Genomic DNA, 19,018 nt, shown 5'->3' on the forward strand with positions numbered 1-19,018 from the left:
CTCGGAACTGAGGAAGGGGACTGGCCCACTTCATCGCCCACTTTCCAGCGTCTTGGAAGCGCATATGCGCAGGCATCGCGTCAGTTGGGGCATGCCCGGCGTGCCCTTGTTGGGGATCGTATTAGCCGGTGCCAAACCATTCTCCTATGTCCGTTCTTTCCTGTGGAGTGGGGGCAGCATCCGTGTTTGAAAGAATTGCTCATCCCGGCTCTCTTCCCTCTGACCTCGGGGCTCTCAAGAGATCCTCTCCAGAGGGAGGAGGAGAAAGGGCGGTGTGCGGTCGCGCTGAGCGATCTCCCTTCAGGCATTGCAGGGGTGCTTGGCGCTCCCGCATTAGTGCAAGGAGTCAGTTTGAAGGAATTTAGCCGCCACCGCTAGGTTAGCTCCCTGTTCACAACAGCGTGGAAGGGGGGGGGAAGGGAACGCCAACCCAGATCCCGCCGAGTGAACCGCCAGTCCTGGGCTCGATCTCTTGGAAAGGAGCCACCGGCTTCCTTTCCAGCTGAATAGGAGAAGGGAGGGGGGGTGACTCAGGCTGCCGCTGCTCCTCCATGGGATGAGCTCTGCAAGGAGAATTTATTCCTTTGCCTCTTCTTGGGCCGCCGGGGCAAAAAGGAAGAAGAGAGCGTGCCGGTGATGTGCTGCTGCTGAGGAGCCCGAGCTGAGCTGCAGAGTTTGCAGGTCATTAGTGCTGCACCAAACTCCGGGCGAGGTAAGAGGCGCCGCTGCTGCTGCTGCACACAAAGCGCTCGCCAGCGTTTGGGAACTAAGCCCGGGCGGGAACTGTGTTGGTCGTCGGAAAATAATGATTAACGTAGCAGGCGGTTTCTCCAGAGGAGCCTCTGCTTTGTGTCTGTGTGTATACAACGCAGCGCGACATGCTGCTCTTTTTGCACTTACGGAGTTCCTTAGTTTTATCCCTTGAAAAGCTCGCTCACTGCGATCAGCGGTGCTGAGCTGCATGCTGGCTTCTCCGCGACGTCTCCAATCCGCGGTATGACCCCGAGAATGAGGGGGCGAAAGCCACCAAGCCGCAGGGAGTCTCCTTGCAAAGTTTGCGCTCCGGTCGTGTGGGCAGCCCCGGGGGTTCCTTGGCTGAGCGTGCCTGCAGCGTGGAGCCTTCCTGGGCTTCAGAAGGTACAACTGCCCGGGAAAGTCCAGCTAGCCTAGGATGATGCTTATCAGCCGGCCATTAAAGTCTCGGGTTTCGGAGGCGAGGACCGCTGTATGGAAGGGGATGGGTGGAATCGGAATGATGGCAACGGAGACGATGGGCGTAAAAGCCGAGGCTGCGATTCCAAAGTATATTCAGGAGGAGCAGAACTGCTTAGATAGAGCCCAGGCGTGGGAGGAGAAAATATACATTAAGGATAAGACGAGCTCTGTTCTAAAGAAGAAACGCGCGCATCTCTATCAAAAGAATGGCTGGGGTCGGGAGGGGGGAACTCGCACAAAACCCACCTCTCCTCAGTATTGCTGTCGGGTGTCCAGGATCAGCTGCACCCACCCCTCCCCGTTTCTTACAAATGAATCGCCGGTTCAGTTTTTAAGTGGGTCGTTGTGTGTCAGGCGCCGGCTGCCTCAGTGTATTCAAGAGCACAGAAACCAGGAGAGCTTTCTCTTTAGATTACCGTTCATTTATTTTGGTGCAGGAGCAGTTGCAAAGCTTTCCTCTCGTTGCAAAACGTTCCTGGAAATTTTCGCCTCCTGGCTGGGACCACCGTTGGAAGCTGGCAAAAGCTTTGGGATCTAGGTCAGGCTGATTATGTAATAGGGCTTTACCTATCTTCGTCCAGGAGGCCAACGCCTGGATCTTAATATAGGTCCACTTCTTTCTTCACACCGTTGGTCACAAGAGCAAAACATGTGGAGCTCACTCCCAGGTATCCCGAGATACCTTTGATAAGGGGAATAGGAGGGATGGGGAACGGGGCTGGAGGATTGACCCAGGAAGAGAATGATTGGCAGGACCTGATGACTAAACCATAACCAAACCCATCTTGTCTCCACTTTGTCTTTGAACGAACCAACGACAAGACTGCCTTATGAAGAGGGTTGGGGTTTAAATGCTTTTACCCCTGTAGTTACTATGTACTGATAAAAGCTGTCATTCCACACAGCTGTCTCTTGCGCCCCCTTCCCCCATTTGCTTCCCCCCCCCACATCTGGAGCTTCAGTTTCATTTCTTACCTTCCCAAGAAAACTGCCTGTGTAGAAGATACACTATGTAATATGGCATGAATAATGAATCGCTTTGTGCAAGGAATACATTTCTCATGTGTAAATGAAGAGCCTCTGGTGATGACTTTTGGAAAAGCTGTAAGGTAGAATGTGGAACAGTCTCCTATAAAAAAATGGGGGAGTTAATTCTGTAAAATCTTTTTTTAAATGGAGGGAGGGGAATTCCCTTCTATAAACTGAAATTGTCGAGCAAGAAATGGAACGCATCCACATTACAATACTTAGCGTGAGTGAATTAAAATGGACGGGAATGGGACATTTTCTGTCAGGCAACTACAAAATATTTTATGCAGGAAATGAGAAACTAAGAAGAAACGGGGTTGCTTTAATAGTGAGAAGTGATGTAACAAAAGCAATTAGGAGCTACAACGCAAGGTCTGAGCGAGTGATATCAATGAGAATAAACGGGAAACCTATTAACATAACCATCATCCAAGTCTACGCTCCAGTGGCAAACAGAGAAGAAGAGGAAATGGAGAGATTTTATGCAGAATTAAAGGGATATTTAGACCAAGAATAGGGATGCTAAATAAACAATAGGGGAACACACTGACTGATCAAGATAAAATAAAAGGAAGATGGAAGCAATACACTGAAAATCTCTATAAAAGAGATGCAGAGATGACAGATTCATTCACGGAGGAACCGTATGATGAAGAACCAGAAATTTTGGAATGTGAGGTGAAAGCTGCTCCTAAAATACTTGGAAGAAACAAATCACCAGGAACAGATGGCATACCAATAGAGTTGTTGCAAGTTACTGAGACTGAAACTTTCGGGAGTGGACCAGAAATAGTTATGAGCACAGCTGGAAATGAAATGAAATGAAAGCATAGAAGTAGTAGTGGGTGTGGAAAGGGGAGTAGCAGAAAGTGAAGTTTAATCCACCCAAAAACATGTAAACAAATTGTCTGCAACTCAGAGTGGAGCCTGATTTTCCCCAACCTATTGGATTGTCCCTGTATTGGGTAAACCCAAATTTACAGGGGAAAAGCTTTGAGACTAATGTCATGTGGACTGCACAAATTAAATGGGAATGCAAACAGCTGCAAATACACAGTACATTCTAGTGTGAACAAGCCCTTAAACAACTGATTCCAGTCCTCCTTTAGTGTAGATAAGGAGTTACCGTTGTAAAGTCAGTGGAACTATGGCCAATATATGTGAAAGAACCTCCCTCTAACAATTTATAGCCATTGTAAAATGCTTTCCTGGATGACTTTAAAAAGACAAACCTAGCTCCAATAACGAGTACAACTGGGTATCAACATCCAGAAAGATATTAACTGTTGCACTACATAGAGTAAAAGCATGCTGTTTTAAAATATAGCAAAATGTCTCTGAATAGTTCTGATCGTGGTGCATTGGTAATTAATCATTGCAAATGGGGACCTATGACAAAATGTTGTGCTTGTGTTCCTGGATGTGTCCTACCCTCACCACTGTGCTGATTATGGTAGTTGTGGGTGCACACATGTACATGCATGGCTGGTCTGCCTCCCCCCTCTCTTAATCTCTATGGCTCACTGCAAGTGACAGAGTCTTTCTTACTCCTCTGTGGTAAGAGAAAATCTGTATTAAATGTAAAAAAGAAAGAAAAGTATGGGATGGCATTTTGATGATGATGATGACACCCTGGGGACCATGCGAAAAAACTTGCGTGCATGGGCAGCACCAATTCCACATTAAACCTCCACCTGGAAGCCTCCTTAATTTTGCCAACATGAGAGAGGGAAAGGGATAAATTAAGTATTTTAAAGAAAAGCTCTGTGTTTTTGCAGTTTTAAGGGGACTCAACAAGCTTTTGTGATCCAGATAAGGCCTGCAGGCTGTAGTTTGCCCACGCATCATTGAGCCACTAAGGCAGCCTTTCCCAACCAGTGTGCCTCCAGATGTTGTTAGACCACAACTCCCATCTTTCCTGACCATTGGCAATGCTGGGTGAGGCTGATGGGAGTTGTGGTCCAACAACATCTGGAGGCACAGCGGTTGGGAAAGGCTGCACTAAGGTGTAGTCACCACATTTCTTGTCATTTTGATGCTATGCAGAGTCTACAGGCGAATGCAGAGAATTAGCTCTGTTTAGAATACATTTTTGTAGTACTTGGTGCTTTTCTGGATTATTTCAATAATACAACAATCCTCTAAGACTGACCAAATTATTATCCCAGTATAATGGGGGAGGGGAGGAAACCTATTAAGAGACAAAGAAGTTACAGGATCCACAATTATTACATGAAAATGGAAATGGACTGCCTTCAAGTTGATCCTGACGTATGGCGACCCTATGAATAGGGTTTTCATGGTAAGCGGTATTACCATTGCCTTCCTCTGAGGCTGAGAGGCAGTGACTGGCCCAAGGTCACCCAGTGAGCTTCATGGCTGTGTGGGGATTCAAACCCTGGTCTCCCAGGTTGTAGTCCAGCAACTTAACCACTATACCACACTGGCTCTCTACAATTATTGCATAACCTGCTTTTATAAATTGCAAAGTCTGAAAATCTCAAGTCTGTTGGTGTGGATGAGAGTTATTAATTAATTAATATACTGCTTACAGGACTGAATGGCTTCTATGTGCTTCACAAGCATAAAATCAATTATAAAATCCATACATGATTAAAATACACAATAAAACAGTTCCATCAAAACACTAAAAACACCCGTATTTAGAATATACAATAAAGCAAGCCCATTTAAAAGCATATCAATTAAACACGTTAAAGTGCAATTAAAACAGTTGGACCAGAAAGTTCAAGTTCAGGGGAATGCTTGCCTAAACGGGTACGTCTTAAAGCGCCAACAGAATGCCAATCCGGATGGAGCCTCATATTTCAGTGGGAGGGCATTTTACAGCTTCCAACACTGAGGAACAAAGTGCATGGGTAGGATGTATATTAGAGGAGGTAGCCCTAAAGGTATCCCAGCCTCAGGCCTTTCACAATGTTATATGTAAAAAGAAACCTTCCATATATCAGACCTCAATACAAGGATTTTGTTTTTGTAGATACTGAAGAATATGTCATGAGATAACTTAAAAAAATAATAAACAAACTGTTAGAAGGAATGGCTGTCCAATTTCTTTTCATTTCTTGTTATAATAGCACATCAGAGCCAGAACACCCTCTAAACATGAACCAGCTTTGGCCTTCCATCTCAGCCCCATCAATTAAGATTTGCCTCCATTGATTAAAATATGCTCCCATTGAGAAGTTGATTAATCTGCCAATTAAATCACACAGCCCTAATTTAATCAAGGTTGTACTTCCATTTACTTAGCTGCTCCTTTGTTTCCAGGAAGTCTTTGTTCTTCATACGATTGTTTATTCTGGCCATCCATTTTGCAATATTATTTCTTTTCTGCAAATGGAATGTGATTTCCCTGGCTTTGTTTAGCTCTGCCTGTCACCACTCTCCAGTCTGTACCAGCTCATAAAGAAAACTAATGAGAATCTGTCTCCAATCGCCTTTGTCTTCATTAGATTTTCATCAGCCACCACTGGCTCCACTGGTGCTTTAGTGAAACTACTGCTGGCACAAATTGGAAGTATTAAATAACGTTGCTCCAGGATATGAACACAGAACTTCAGCTGCCATCCTATGATCTTTGTAGGCTTGTCTGAGTGACAAGAAACCCAGAAATAGTATATTGGAAAACATTATTTTTTTTAGGGGAGAGATAACATCCTGTTATAATACATAAGTGTATGTAACTACCTTATAAGGAGTTAAATCACTAGTCGGTCTAGGCCAGGAGTAAACGCTGGCTGGCAAGCTTTTGAAATTTCAAGGCAAAGGGCTGTGAACAAACATAAGATCTTGGAGATAATTTTAATTCAAAATGCCAGGTGCTGAAAGTGGAGTGTTCAGTGTCCAAAACCCGTGCTCTTCTGCTGACCTGTTGAGCCTAACACAGAGATGGGCATCCTGCAGCTCTCAGCCTATCTTATGAAGCCATTGGCCTAATTTCAAAAGCCCTCTGCAAGCAAACATCTCAGACCTCTGGCAAGAGTTATCTGTCCTTCCCCAGAAATTTGAAGAGGGGGTGGCAGAAAGAGAGAGAAAAGGGGATGGCTGTGCCTATTGTTGGTTTTGGCTCCCCCCCAAAGATTGTTCCCAATAGAATGCAGTAAAAGGTCCATCCCATGTAGAATACACAAAAAATGTGGATTTAAATTAATGCAAGTGTAACAAGCATAGACCCTTAAAATGTCCAAGGAGTTACCCTGGCATTCCTGACCTTTAGCACAGGAGAGGAGAAAATGTTTTTTTCTGGCATTTTTGAAAAAAACAACCCCCTTTGCATCTGTTTCAAAGAACAGGGCATGAAGGTACATTTGGAAATGGGAGAAACTACTTGATGGAAAGATTTTCTGCAGGTCTCCTTTTCACATCATAATGTGCATTTGGACTAATCTTTATTTTTGTTTTCATCCTGGGTTAAATGGAGACTTGAAGGCTTTTATCCTAGTAGCAAGCTAGTAGCACAGAGGAATGGTAGGATTTTTCCTAAGCTTTCTGGACAGATGTGAATTGCTGCCCTGATGCCTCAGGATTTCTGATCACCTGCCCCCCCTGCAAATCCCTGGACTCCAAAGGCTAGATGACCCAGCTGCCCTATCTCTTTCAGCAATATGGTGCCAAGAAATATTGCCCTTACTGTCCCACAGTGACCTGCTCTCTGGCTTGGGAGCGTTTCAGTTGAAAACCCTTGCCACCATGAAGAGTGAAGTGCTGATAGTAGACAATCTATGCAAAGTCTATATGGCTCAGTTGCTGGGGTGTTGGACTTGATTTGGGGAAATTTGCATTCCTACCGAGCCTCAGCCAGTGGGATTTTTAAAAAAATTGTTTCATGGAAATAATATAGTGAGCTATTCTACTGGGTTCTTTTGAGGATTAATGAGAAAACAAAACCACTGAGATCCAACACAGTCTTTAGAACATAGCCAGACTATAAATGTAATTAAGTGCAACATTTTTTAAAATTGCCTGTTGTCTAGCATTAACGTATAGCTGAAAACCCTGTGAGATGCCAACCTTAGTCAAGTTACAAATGACAAGAATATGTTTGGGTTAGTCTCCTGCTGGTGTTTACTCACTGCCTTTAGTTCTTTTGCTGAATGCAGTGGGTCTCAGACTCATCTTGTAGCCATTCCATGGCAACACAGAATTGTCAGATTCTTTGGGATTGAGGTCTCAAAATACACAATCTCACAGTGGGGGCACAGTTTACATAATTACATTTAAAAACTCAGTTCTTGCCTAGTTATTATTTATGTAGTGCAGTGAGTAAAATTAGCAAAAGACAGGTCCCTGTCTCAAGGAGCTTGCAATACTTGAAGGAGCAAAACCAAAGATAAGAAGCCAATAGAGAGAAGGGGGGAATGGGAGAGGTCAGAATAACCAAGGATGAATGGCAGGCAGCAAATGGTTGTTACATGCACCCAGGGCTACAGAGTGATCCTGTGTGTATTACTTAAAGGAATTCTTCAGTGGGGGTTTACTCCCAGGATAGTGTGTACAGGGTTTCAAGCTTAGTTTCAGTTTGGGATGATGAATAATAGGTTGGCCTAAAGTAGGGTTGCCATATTCCAGTTCCACAAATCTGGGCAGGTTAATTTGCATATTATGTAAAGTATTTGCATATTAACATTTGGATTGTCCAGTTGTTTTGTTTTTGTGCCTAGGAATTACCACCAAAAACTGGGAAAAGATGTGAGAAATCTTTTTTTAAAAAGCAACATTTTCAGCCTTAAATGCCTAGACTCTAGTTTCCAACACTAGGGAGTATTTATTGATTGATTAACAGAATTTATATCCCGCCCTTTTGCTGTTAAAAACAGAGCTCAGCACAGCTTACAAATATAATAAAAACAATAAAAATACACAATCAATATAAAAACATAATAAAAACACAAAATAGCAACAAACAAAGTAAGTCAGGGCAGCAGTACAGTTAACCATATACAATATATTTCAAAGATGTGGTGGGTGGAGAAAAACAAGAAGCCAAAATGTTAGGAAAAGGAGTCTTTCACACCACATGCTCAGTTCTAAATACTGTTGCAGCAAGTTTTACAAGTTCCTCCAGTATTCCACTGGTGCAGGCACTCAGACATTCAAAGTATTTGTATGTTTCTTAGGTTTTATAAAAGCAGAGCTTTGCTTAACTCAAAATTTCTTTTCCCTTTGATCAACCACATCTACACAGGTTCCACCTCCATACTCAAAATGAAACTGGGCCTGGAAGTGTGCAACAACTCCGCACATACCTTGCTAATTAGATTACCAATGCCAGGATGTCTGTCTTATCAACTACACTCCTGCTCCCCCCCCCCACTGGGCATCATGAAAGACCCAGTCCTGGGCTCAGAAAGAAAATAAATATCTGGTCCTCTTCAAAGTATTGATAAGCCTCTTGTTTTAATTGAAATAATAATTATAAATTCTTGTTCTTATCACTAATGGGAGTTAATTATCTTGCATATGCTGCTGTTGCTTCTATAGCTGTAACAGAGTGAGGTTAAAGATAAGTGTAATGCAAATAGGAAAAAAACACACAAAAGGCAGTAACACTTTCCTAAATGTAATACCATACCAACCACAACAAGATTCCTATGAGTAAGGCAAAAAACTAAGCATCTCACAACCAGTCAGGATTCCTAACCAAAAACCAAAAATATGATAAATGAAGAAATATTTATATAAGCATGACTATCAAATATATTTATTATTTACACAAACTGTAAAGATATTTATAGTGCAATCCTAGGTTTATTTATTCAGAAGCAAGTCCCAGCATATTCAGTGGGGCTTACTCAAACAGGGACAGAAATGCAACCTCAAGTGATAAGCAACTTCATTCACACAACCCAAAATTCCGAATCATGCCACTTTACGCTGTTTTGCAACTGTTTATACTTGTTTTTATGGTTATTGGATTTTAAATGCCAAGGACCTCCAAGGAAAGCCAGGACCTCCAAGGTGGCTTTCTCTGAAATGCTACCAGTTCCACGCGCAGGACCAGCCAGACAGGCCCAGCTTCGCAGTCTCAATGCGTGGATGAGACGATGGTGTCGGGTGGAAGGGTTCGGATTTGTTAGGCACTGGGGAACATTTTGGGACAAGCCGGGCCTGTACAAAAGGGACGGGCTGCACTTGAACCAGAATGGACCAGACTGCTGGCACTTAAAATTAAAAAGGTAGCAGAGCAGCTTTTAAACTGACTGAGGGGGAAACCCGACAGGAGCTGAGAAAGGTCCGGTTCGGAATAAACCTCCCCCCTGGGATAAAAACCAAAGAAATGATGAAATTTTAAAAGGGGTAGGCCTAGAAGTAGGCATTGTGAGAGCAGGGGCACAGGATATAAATTCAGAAGAGCAAAATTACCACAGGCCTAACCACAAGTGCCAAAGACACTTGAAGAGAGACACTGCTTACAAGTGCCTGTACGCTAATGCTAGGAGCCTGCGAACCAAGATGGGAGAACTGGAGTGCTTGGTCTTAGAGGAGAGCATTGATATAGTGAGCATAACGGAGACCTGGTGGAATGGAGAAAACCAGTGGGATACGGTTATCCCTGGATATAAACTATATCGGAAGGACAGGGAAGGACGTATTGGTGGCGGAGTCGCTCTATACGTGAAAGAAGGCATTGAATCCAGCAAGCTCGAAACCCCAAAAGAGGCAGACTCCTCCACAGAATCGTTGTGGGTGGTGATACCGTGCCCCAGGAGGGACTTAATACTGGGAACGATCTATCGTCCCCCTGATCAAAATGCTCAGGGAGACCTTGAGATGAGATATGAAATTGAGGAAGCATCCAAACTAGGAAATGTGGTAGTAATGGGTGACTTCAACTACCCGGACATAGACTGGCTGCATATGTGTTCCAGTCATGACAAAGAAGCAAAGTTTCTAGATATTCTAAATGACTATTCCCTAGATCAGTTGGTCATGGAACCGACCAGAGGGACGGCAACCCTGGACTTAATCCTCAGTGGGGACCGGGACCTGGTGCGAGATGTAAGTGTTGTTGAACCGATTGGGAGCAGTGACCATAGTGCTATTAAATTAAACATACATGTAACTGGCCAATTGCCAAGAAAATCCAACACGGTCACATTTGACTTCAAAAGAGGAAACTTCACAAAAATGAGGGGATTGGTAAAAAGAAAGCTGAAAAACAAAGTCCAGAGGGTCACATCACTCGAAAATGCTTGGAAGTTGTTTAAAAACACTATATTAGAAGCTCAACTGGAGTGCATACCGCAGATCAGAAAAGGTACCGCCAGGGCCAAGAAGATGCCAGCATGGTTAACGAGCAAAGTCAAGGAAGCTCTTAGAGGCAAAAAGTCTTCCTTCAGAAAATGGAAGTCTTGTCCAAATGAAGAAAATAAAAAAGAACACAAACTCTGGCAAAAGAAATGCAAGAAGACAATAAGGGATGCTAAAAAAGAATTTGAGGAGCACATTGCTAAGAACATAAAAACCAACAACAAAAAATTCTATAAATACATTCAAAGCAGGAGACCATCTAGGGAGACAATTGGACCCTTGGATGATAAGGGAGTCAAAGGTGTACTAAAGAACGATAAGGAGATTGCAGAGAAGCTAAATGAATTCTTTGCATCTGTCTTCACAGTGGAAGATATAGGGCAGATCCCTGAACCTGAACTAACATTTGCAGGAAGGGATTCTGAGGAACTAAGACAAATAGTGGTAACGAGAGAGGAAGTTCTAAGCTTAATGGACAATATAAAAACTGACAAATCACCGGGCCCGGATGGCATCCACCCGAGAGTTCTCAAAGAACTCAAATGTGAAATTGCTGATCTGCTAACTATGTAACTTGTCCCTTGGGTCCTCCTCCGTGCCTGAGGACTGGAAAGTGGCAAATGTAACGCCAATCTTCAAAAAGGGATCCAGAGGGGATCCCGGAAATTACAGGCCAGTTAGCTTAACTTCTGTCCCTGGAAAACTGGTAGAAAGTATGATTAAAGCTAGATTAACTAAGCACATAGAAGAACAAGCCTTGCTGAAGCAGAGCCAGCATGGCTTCTGCAAGGGAAAGTCCTGTCTCAGTAACCTATTAGAATTCTTTGAGAGTGTCAACAAGCATATAGATAGAGGTGATCCTGTGGACATAGTGTACTTAGACTTTCAAAAAGCGTTTGACAAGGTACCTCACCAAAGGCTTCTGAGGAAGCTTAGCAGTCATGGAATAAGAGGAGAGGTCCTCTTGTGGATAAGGAATTGGTTAAGAAGCAGAAAGCAGAGAGTAGGAATAAACGGACAGTTCTCCCAATGGAGGGCTGTAGAAAGTGGAGTCCCTCAAGGATCGGTATTGGGACCTGTACTTTTCAACTTGTTCATTAATGACCTAGAATTAGGAGTGAGCAGTGAAGTGGCCAAGTTTGCTGATGACACTAAATTGTTCAGGGTTGTTAAAACAAAAAGGGATTGCGAAGAGCTCCAAAAAGATCTCTCCAAACTGAGTGAATGGGCGGAAAAATGGCAAATGCAATTCAATATAAACAAGTGTAAAATTATGCCTATTGGAGCAAAAAATCTTAATTTCACATATACGCTCATGGGGTCTGAACTGGCGGTGACCAACCAGGAGAGAGACCTCGGGGTTGTGGTGGACAGCATGATGAAAATGTCGACCCATTGTGCGGCAGCTGTGAAAAAGGCAAATTCCATGCTAGCGATAATTAGGAAAGGTATTGAAAATAAAACAGCCGATATCATAATGCTGTTGTATAAATCTATGGTGCGGCCGCATTTGGAATACTGTGTACAGTTCTGGTCGCCTCATCTCAAAAAGGATATTATAGAGTTGGAAAAGGTTCAGAAGAGGGCAACCAGAATGATCAAGGGGATGGAGCGACTCCGTTACGAGGAAAGGTTGCAGCATTTGGGGCTTTTTAGTTTAGAGAAAAGGCGGGTCAGAGGAGACATGATAGAAGTGTATAAAATTATGCATGGCATTGAGAAAGTGGATAGAGAAAAGTTCTTCTCCCTCTCTCATAATACTAGAACTCGTGGACATTCAAAGAAGCTGAATGTTGGAAGATTCAGGACAGACAAAAGGAAGTACTTCTTTACTCAGCGCATAGTTAAACTATGGAATTTGCTCCCACAAGATGCAGTAATGGCCACCAGCTTGGATGGCTTTAAAAGAAGATTAGACAAATTCATGGAGGACAGGGCTATCAACGGCTACTAGCTGTGATGGCTGTGCTGTGCCACCCTAGTCAGAGGCAGCATGCTTCTGAAAACCAGTTACCAGAAGCCTCAGGAGGGGAGAGTGTTCTTGCACTCAGGTCCTGCTTGCGGGCTTCCCCCAGGCACCTGGTTGGCCACTGTGAGAACAGGATGCTGGACTAGATGGGCCACTGGCCTGATCCAGCAGACTCTTCTTATGTTCTTATGTTCTTATGTTAAGAGCTCTCTCTAAACCTGAGAATTGCAAATCTCACTCTATGTGACTCTGCTGAGGGACAATGGAATAAAGACCCTCCCCCCAAAAAAGAACACTTAAATGGCCTAGGCCTAGAACTAGGTATTGTGAGTGCAGGGGCACAGGATAGCTATCCAGAGAGGCAAAAGTACTACAGGCCAAATAAAAAGTGCCAAAGACAGTCGAAGAGAGACACTGTATACAAGTGTTTGGATGCTAATGCTAGAAGCCTCTGAGGAAGATGGGAGTCCTGGAGTGCTTGGTCTTAGAGGGCAGCATTGATGTGGTGAGCATAATGGAAACCTGGTGGAATGGAGAAAACCAGTGGCACATGGTTATCCCTCGATAAAAACTATATTGGAAGGATAGGGAAGGATGTATTGGAGGTGGTGTCGCACTATATGTGAAAGAGGGCATTAAATCTAGCAAGCTAGAAACCCCAAAAGAGGCAGACTCCTTCACAGAATCATTATGGGTGGTGATACTGGGCCCCAAGAGTAATTTAGTACTGGGGACATTCTATCACCCCCCTGATCAAAATGCTCAGGGAGATCTTGAATATGAAATCAAGGAAGCATTCAAACTAGGAAACTTAGTAATGGGTGACTTCAGCTACCCTGACATTGACTGCTACCTATGTGTTCCAGTCAGGACAAAGAGGTAAAATTTATAGATACGCTATATGACTGTGTCCTAGAACAGTTGGTCATGGAACCAATCAGAGGGGTGGAGACCCTAAACTGAATCTTAAGTGATGCCCAGGACCCGGTGCAAGATGTGTTGTCAAACCGATTGGGAGCAGTGACCATAGTGCTATTACATTCATCATATGTGTAAATGGCCAACTGCCAAGAAAATCCAACATAATCACATTTGACTTTAAAAGAAGAAACTTACCCAAAATGAGGAGATTGGTAAAAAAAAAAAAAAAAGACAGGGCCAAGAGGATCAAATCACTCCAAAATGCTTGGGAGTTGAGGGACATAATATTAGAAGACCAACTGGAATGTATACCACAGATCAGGAAAGGTACAACCAGGACAAAGAGGAAGCCAGTGTGGTTGATGAGCACAATCAAAGATCCTATTAGAGGCAAGAAAGTTTCTTTCAAAAAATGGAAGTCTTGTCCACATTAGGAGAACAAAAAGGAACACAAACTCCAGCAAAAGAAATGCAAGAAGGCAATGTGATGCTAAAAAAGAATTTGAGGAGCACCTTGGTAAAAACCAACAACAAAAATTCTTTAAATACATTAAAGCAGGACTATCTAGGGAGGCAGTTAAACACTTGGATGACAAGGAAGTGAAAGGTGTGCTAAAGCAGGATAAGGAGACTGCAGGAAAGCAAAATGAATTCTTTGCATCTATCTTCACATAGAGGATATAGGGCAGATCCCTCTGACTGAACTAACTTTTGCAGAAAGGGAGTCTTGAGGAACTAAGGCAGATAGTGGTGAAGAGATGAAGTCCTACGCTTAATAGACAAAATAAAAAATGACAAATTGCCAGGTTCAGATGGCATGCACCCGAGAGTTCTCAAAGAACTCAAATGTGAAATTGCTGATCTGCTAACTATGTAACTTGTCCCTTGGGTCCTCCTCCGTGCCTGAGGACTGGAAAGTGGCAAATGTAATGCCAATATTCAAAAAGGGATCCAGAGGGGATCCCGGAAATTACAGGCCAGTTAGCTTAAGTTCTGTCCCAGGAAAACTTGTAGAAAGTATTGTTAAAGATAAATCAACCAAGCATATAGAAGAACAAGCCTTGCTGAAGCAGAGCTAGCATGGCTGCTGCAAGGGTAAGTCTTGTCTCGCCAACCTGTTGGAGTTCTTTCAGAGTGTCAACAATCATATAGATAGGGGTGATCTGGTTGACATAGTGAACTTAGACTTTCAAAGAGCTTTCAACAAGGTACCTCATCAAAGACCCCTGAGTCTGCTCAGTCATGGAATAAAAGGAGAGTCCTCTTGTGGCTCAGGAACTGGTTAAGCAGCAGAAAGCAGAGAGTAGGAATTAATGGGCATCTCCCAGTGGGGGGATGTAGAAAGTGGAGTCCCCCAAAGGTCAGTATTGGGACCTGTGCTTTTTAACTTGTTCATAAACAACCTGGGGTGAGCAGTGAGGTGGCCAGGTTTGCTGATGATACTAAATTGTTCAGGGTCATTAAAACAAAAAGAGATCGCAAAGAGCTCCAAAAGGACCTCTCCAAAGTGAGTGAATGGGTGGTAAAATGGCAAATGCCATTTAATGTGAGCAAGTGTAAAGGGATGGATGTTGAGGCAAAAAATCTTAATTTCACATATATGCCTATAAGGTTTGAACTGGCAGCGACTGACCAGGAATGAGACCTTGGGTTCATAGTGGATAGCTTGATGAAGTTGTCAACCAAGTATGTGGCACCTGTGAAAAAGGCAAATTCCATTTCAAAGATGTTGAAAATAAAACTGCTGACATCAGGGCTGTGGAGTTTGAGTTTGAGTCGGAAGCAATTTTGGGTGGAGTCGGAGTCGGTAGAAATGTACCAACTCCGACTCCGGCTTCAAAATAAAAACTTTCATAGGAATTTAGGAAAGTTTTCTTGTTCAGAAATTTTAATCAAATAAATATATTTTATGTTCTGTCAATCTAGCCTGATGATTCACATGGTGGTGATGAAATGCCTTGTGCTACCATTTTACTACAGTAAATTTGTTACTACTAGTTAATATACATTTGCCATTTATGAAGGAGTTGGAGTCGGACAGTAGAAAAATAGAGTCAGAGTCGAAGGTTTGGGTACCGACTCCACAGCCCTGGCTGACATCATAATGCCGTTATATAAATCTATGGTGCGACCACATTTGGAATACTGTGTACAGTTCTGGATGCCTCACCTTATAAAGGAGCTGGAGCTGGAAAAGGTTCAAAAAAGGGCAACCAAGATGATAAAAAATATGGAGTTACTTCCCTATGAAGAAAGATTGTAACATTTGAGGCCTTTTAGTTTAGAGAAAAGGTGAGTAAGAGGTGACGTGATAGAAGTGTATAAAATTATGCATGGCATGGAGAGAGTGGATAGAGAGAAATTTTTCTCCTTCTCTCATAATACTAGAACATGAAGCTGCCCACTGGAAGATTCAGGACATATAAACGAAAGTCCTTCTTAACACAGAGCATCGTTAAGCTGTAGAACTCACTCCCAGAGGAGGCAATGATCACCATCAACTGGGATGGCTTTAATAGAGGATTAGACAAAGTCATGGAGGATAAAAGTATCACAGGCTAATAGCCACAATGACTGCTGTGTCTCCAAATCAGAGGCAGTATGCTTCTGAATACCCATTGCTGGAAACCACAGGATGAGAGAGTGCTCTTGTGCTCAGTTCCTGCTTGTGGGCTTCCCATGGGCATCTAGTTGGCCGCTATGAGAAGAGGATACTGGACTAGATGGGCCATTGGTCTGAACCAGCAGGCTCTTCTTATGTTCTTCTTTTCTTAATGGAGCATAGCATCGGATGCCTGGGACTCCTATGATCTTTGTTACTCTGACTTCTTCTTTAGGATTAGGCTTCTTATCTTCAGTTTTTGCCTCCATTCCTATTCATTAAAAAAAAAACACAATAGCAGGGTACTGTTAAGAATCTCTTACTTCCTAGGCAGGATCTTTTTTTAAAAAGGCTTCAAATCAGAAAGGTTAGTTTTATGTACTTATAAAGGGCTCATTGTAAGGCATGACTATACAGCTAGTTGTATGTTTATTTGTTCACTTGCATGTGTGAATATGCTGTCATAAATCAATGTCAATGTACATCACCTCAGACAATATGGATTGAATACAGATTAAGGCTGCAGCCCTAACCCCACATACCTGAGAGACAGCCCCAAAGAATTCAATATGATTTACTTGTGAATGGATATGATTACGATTGCATTGTAAATTAGTTGCACATAGGCCCCTCTGAAATCAGTGGGACAAGTTAATCATGGCTTAAGTCCCATTAATTTCACTGGTAACTAAACGCAATGAATCAAGTGTAGATCCAACCCAATGCTTTTCAGTGAAATCAAGTAATATGTATGCATATGTAAACCAGTCCATCCATGAGGGCTTGATGAAAATAGTATGGTCTAACTTCCCTCTTCTCCCAGGCATTTTAACAGCATTTGAATAGCATGTGTTTTTAACTTCCTTATCGGTTTTTATGGGTTTTAATTTGGTATGGTTTAAATTTGTATACTTGTTTTTAATGTTCTTAGTTGTTGTAAACTGCCCAGAGAGCTTTGGCTATGGAGCGGTATATAAATGCAATAAAATGAATGAATGAATGAATGAATAGGAATGGTAATGCTACTTTTGATTTTGTTTTCCGTTTATTCCTCACAGCATTTTCGTGACTTAATTCCACAAACAAAATGTACTGTGAACTGTTTGACTGATGGTCTTGGTGGTTTTTTTGCTTTTGTTTTGTTACTCATACAGTATATGATTAGGAATTCTGTTCCGTCCATTTTGCTTTCCTGCTTCAGTTTGCTAGTTTTGACATCTATCAGCATGCTTGTGACTGTGCAAAGTCTGTGGTGAGGTGCTGTGTGAAGGTGGCTTTGTAGAACACTCTGGGATGTGCTTGCCTTTTGTAGACAGGAAGATGCTGTCTCAAATGCTGTTTACCCAGTCTTTTATGGTGCCGTGGCATGAGCAACACACAGAGAATCTATGCTTCATTTCCTGACCCCACTCACATTCAACAGATGTAAATGCATATAAAACATATCTGTGTGTGCTTTAAGTTTGGTGATTTTGTATGTTGTTGGTTTTAACTGTATTGTAAGCCAGTTTGGACATGAAAATCGGGATTGAGAGACAAGGGTACAAATATTTAAATAAATATTAATTATTTATTTGGGTGCATTGAGTGGGAGGATCTTTTCAAATTTGTATGACAAACAACAGAAGAAACAGTATTTCTCTCTCTCCCCCCCCCCCCCCGCTATGCTTATGGACATGGTAGGAGCCCAGCCTGGAAAGTGGAGCAGGGCAAGCTAAGAGGGGTCATTTTTCAGTGATAGATAATGGAGACGTGGAAATTACCTTCAGCTCCCTCTATTCTCCCTCCCCCCCAAGAAAAACCTAGCATACACTCTTCTGTTTGGCACTTATAAATTAGGCTTATGCAGGGTTATTAAGAAAACATCTGTAATAGTTCACTGTGATTCTAAATTTTTACATGGTTTTTGTTATGTGTGTTTGTTTATTTTACTGAATTTATATCCCAGCATTCCTCAAGAAGGAGCCCAAGGCAGCAAACACATCAACAGAACAACTTAACAAAACAGAAGCATTCTAAAAATATTTACAGTTAAAAACATTTTAAAAGCAATCACACTGAAAAACATTCTTTCATCTAGTGATCTCCAAGTTACCAGGAACAGTCTCCTTCAGTCATCTTCCTTCCTTCCTTCCTTCTTTCTTTCTTTCTTTCTTTCTTTCTTTCTTTCTTTCTTTCTTTCTTTCTTTCTTTCTTTCTTTCTTTCTTTCTTTCTTTCTTTCTTTCTTTCTTTCTTTCTTTCTTGCCATTCCTCCCAAAGCAGCCCAGGGCAGCAAATAAAACAATTTAACAATAACAAAACATTTTAAAAACAATTAAAACCATTCTAAAAATTGCTACAGTTAAAACATTCTGGAAAAACAGTGACAGATAAAAACATTCTAAAAAATCATTGGAGAAAAAAACATTCCTCTGTCCAGTGATATCTGGGTTCCCAGGAACAGCCCTCCTTCAGCCATCAAATGCCTGGTTAAACGGAAATGTTTTCAAATTCCTCCTAAAAGCCATTAATGTAGGAAAACCAAACACATCTCACTGGGGAGGGCATTCCACAAACAGGAGCCACCACTGAAAAGTTCCTGTCACGGGTCAGTGCCAACCACTGCTTTGATTGTTTTAATGAAATTGTGGTATACAAATATTTCTGAATAACCTTGGCAGAGGAAAGTAGTGTGCAGTATCTATCTCTGAGTGAGGATGGGGAGCTGATAGTGTCATCTGAGGGAAGTGAGTGGCATAATCAACAGAAGAGGCTGCAAACATCTTCCCTGCAAAGGTTGCTTCACTGAAGGGAGGCTGAGGTCTCCCTCTTCAAAGTGACCATAGTGTGGGGGTGTCGGGGGGGCATACTCTTTGTCATGCTCCCTTTGAGCCCAAATCTCCTCTGAAGTGATTACATTGGGAAGGAGGGTGAAATTGGACTCAGAGAGGACCCTTTGGCATGTGCTGTCTGCTTCAATGCTTCTCCTTTCGAATCAAAAGGAGGCTGAGCTCTCTCTCCTCTCCCA

At 42.5% G+C, this 19,018-nt stretch overlaps 1 protein-coding gene across 1 annotated transcript in view; it reads left to right on the forward strand.

Moving 5' to 3' along the window:
* Positions 1-286: 286 nt before the first annotated feature.
* The window catches only part of SYT12 (synaptotagmin 12), a 94,817-nt gene continuing 76,085 nt past the window's right edge, over positions 287-19,018 (forward strand). The window contains exon 1 of the mRNA XM_061609914.1: positions 287-712. The gene's annotated coding sequence lies outside the window, so the exon portion shown is untranslated. The remainder of the gene's footprint in view (positions 713-19,018) is intronic.

Source organism: Rhineura floridana, chromosome 2 (assembly GCF_030035675.1).
Source record: "Rhineura floridana isolate rRhiFlo1 chromosome 2, rRhiFlo1.hap2, whole genome shotgun sequence".
In the NCBI taxonomy this organism is placed as follows: Eukaryota; Metazoa; Chordata; class Lepidosauria; order Squamata; family Rhineuridae; genus Rhineura; species Rhineura floridana.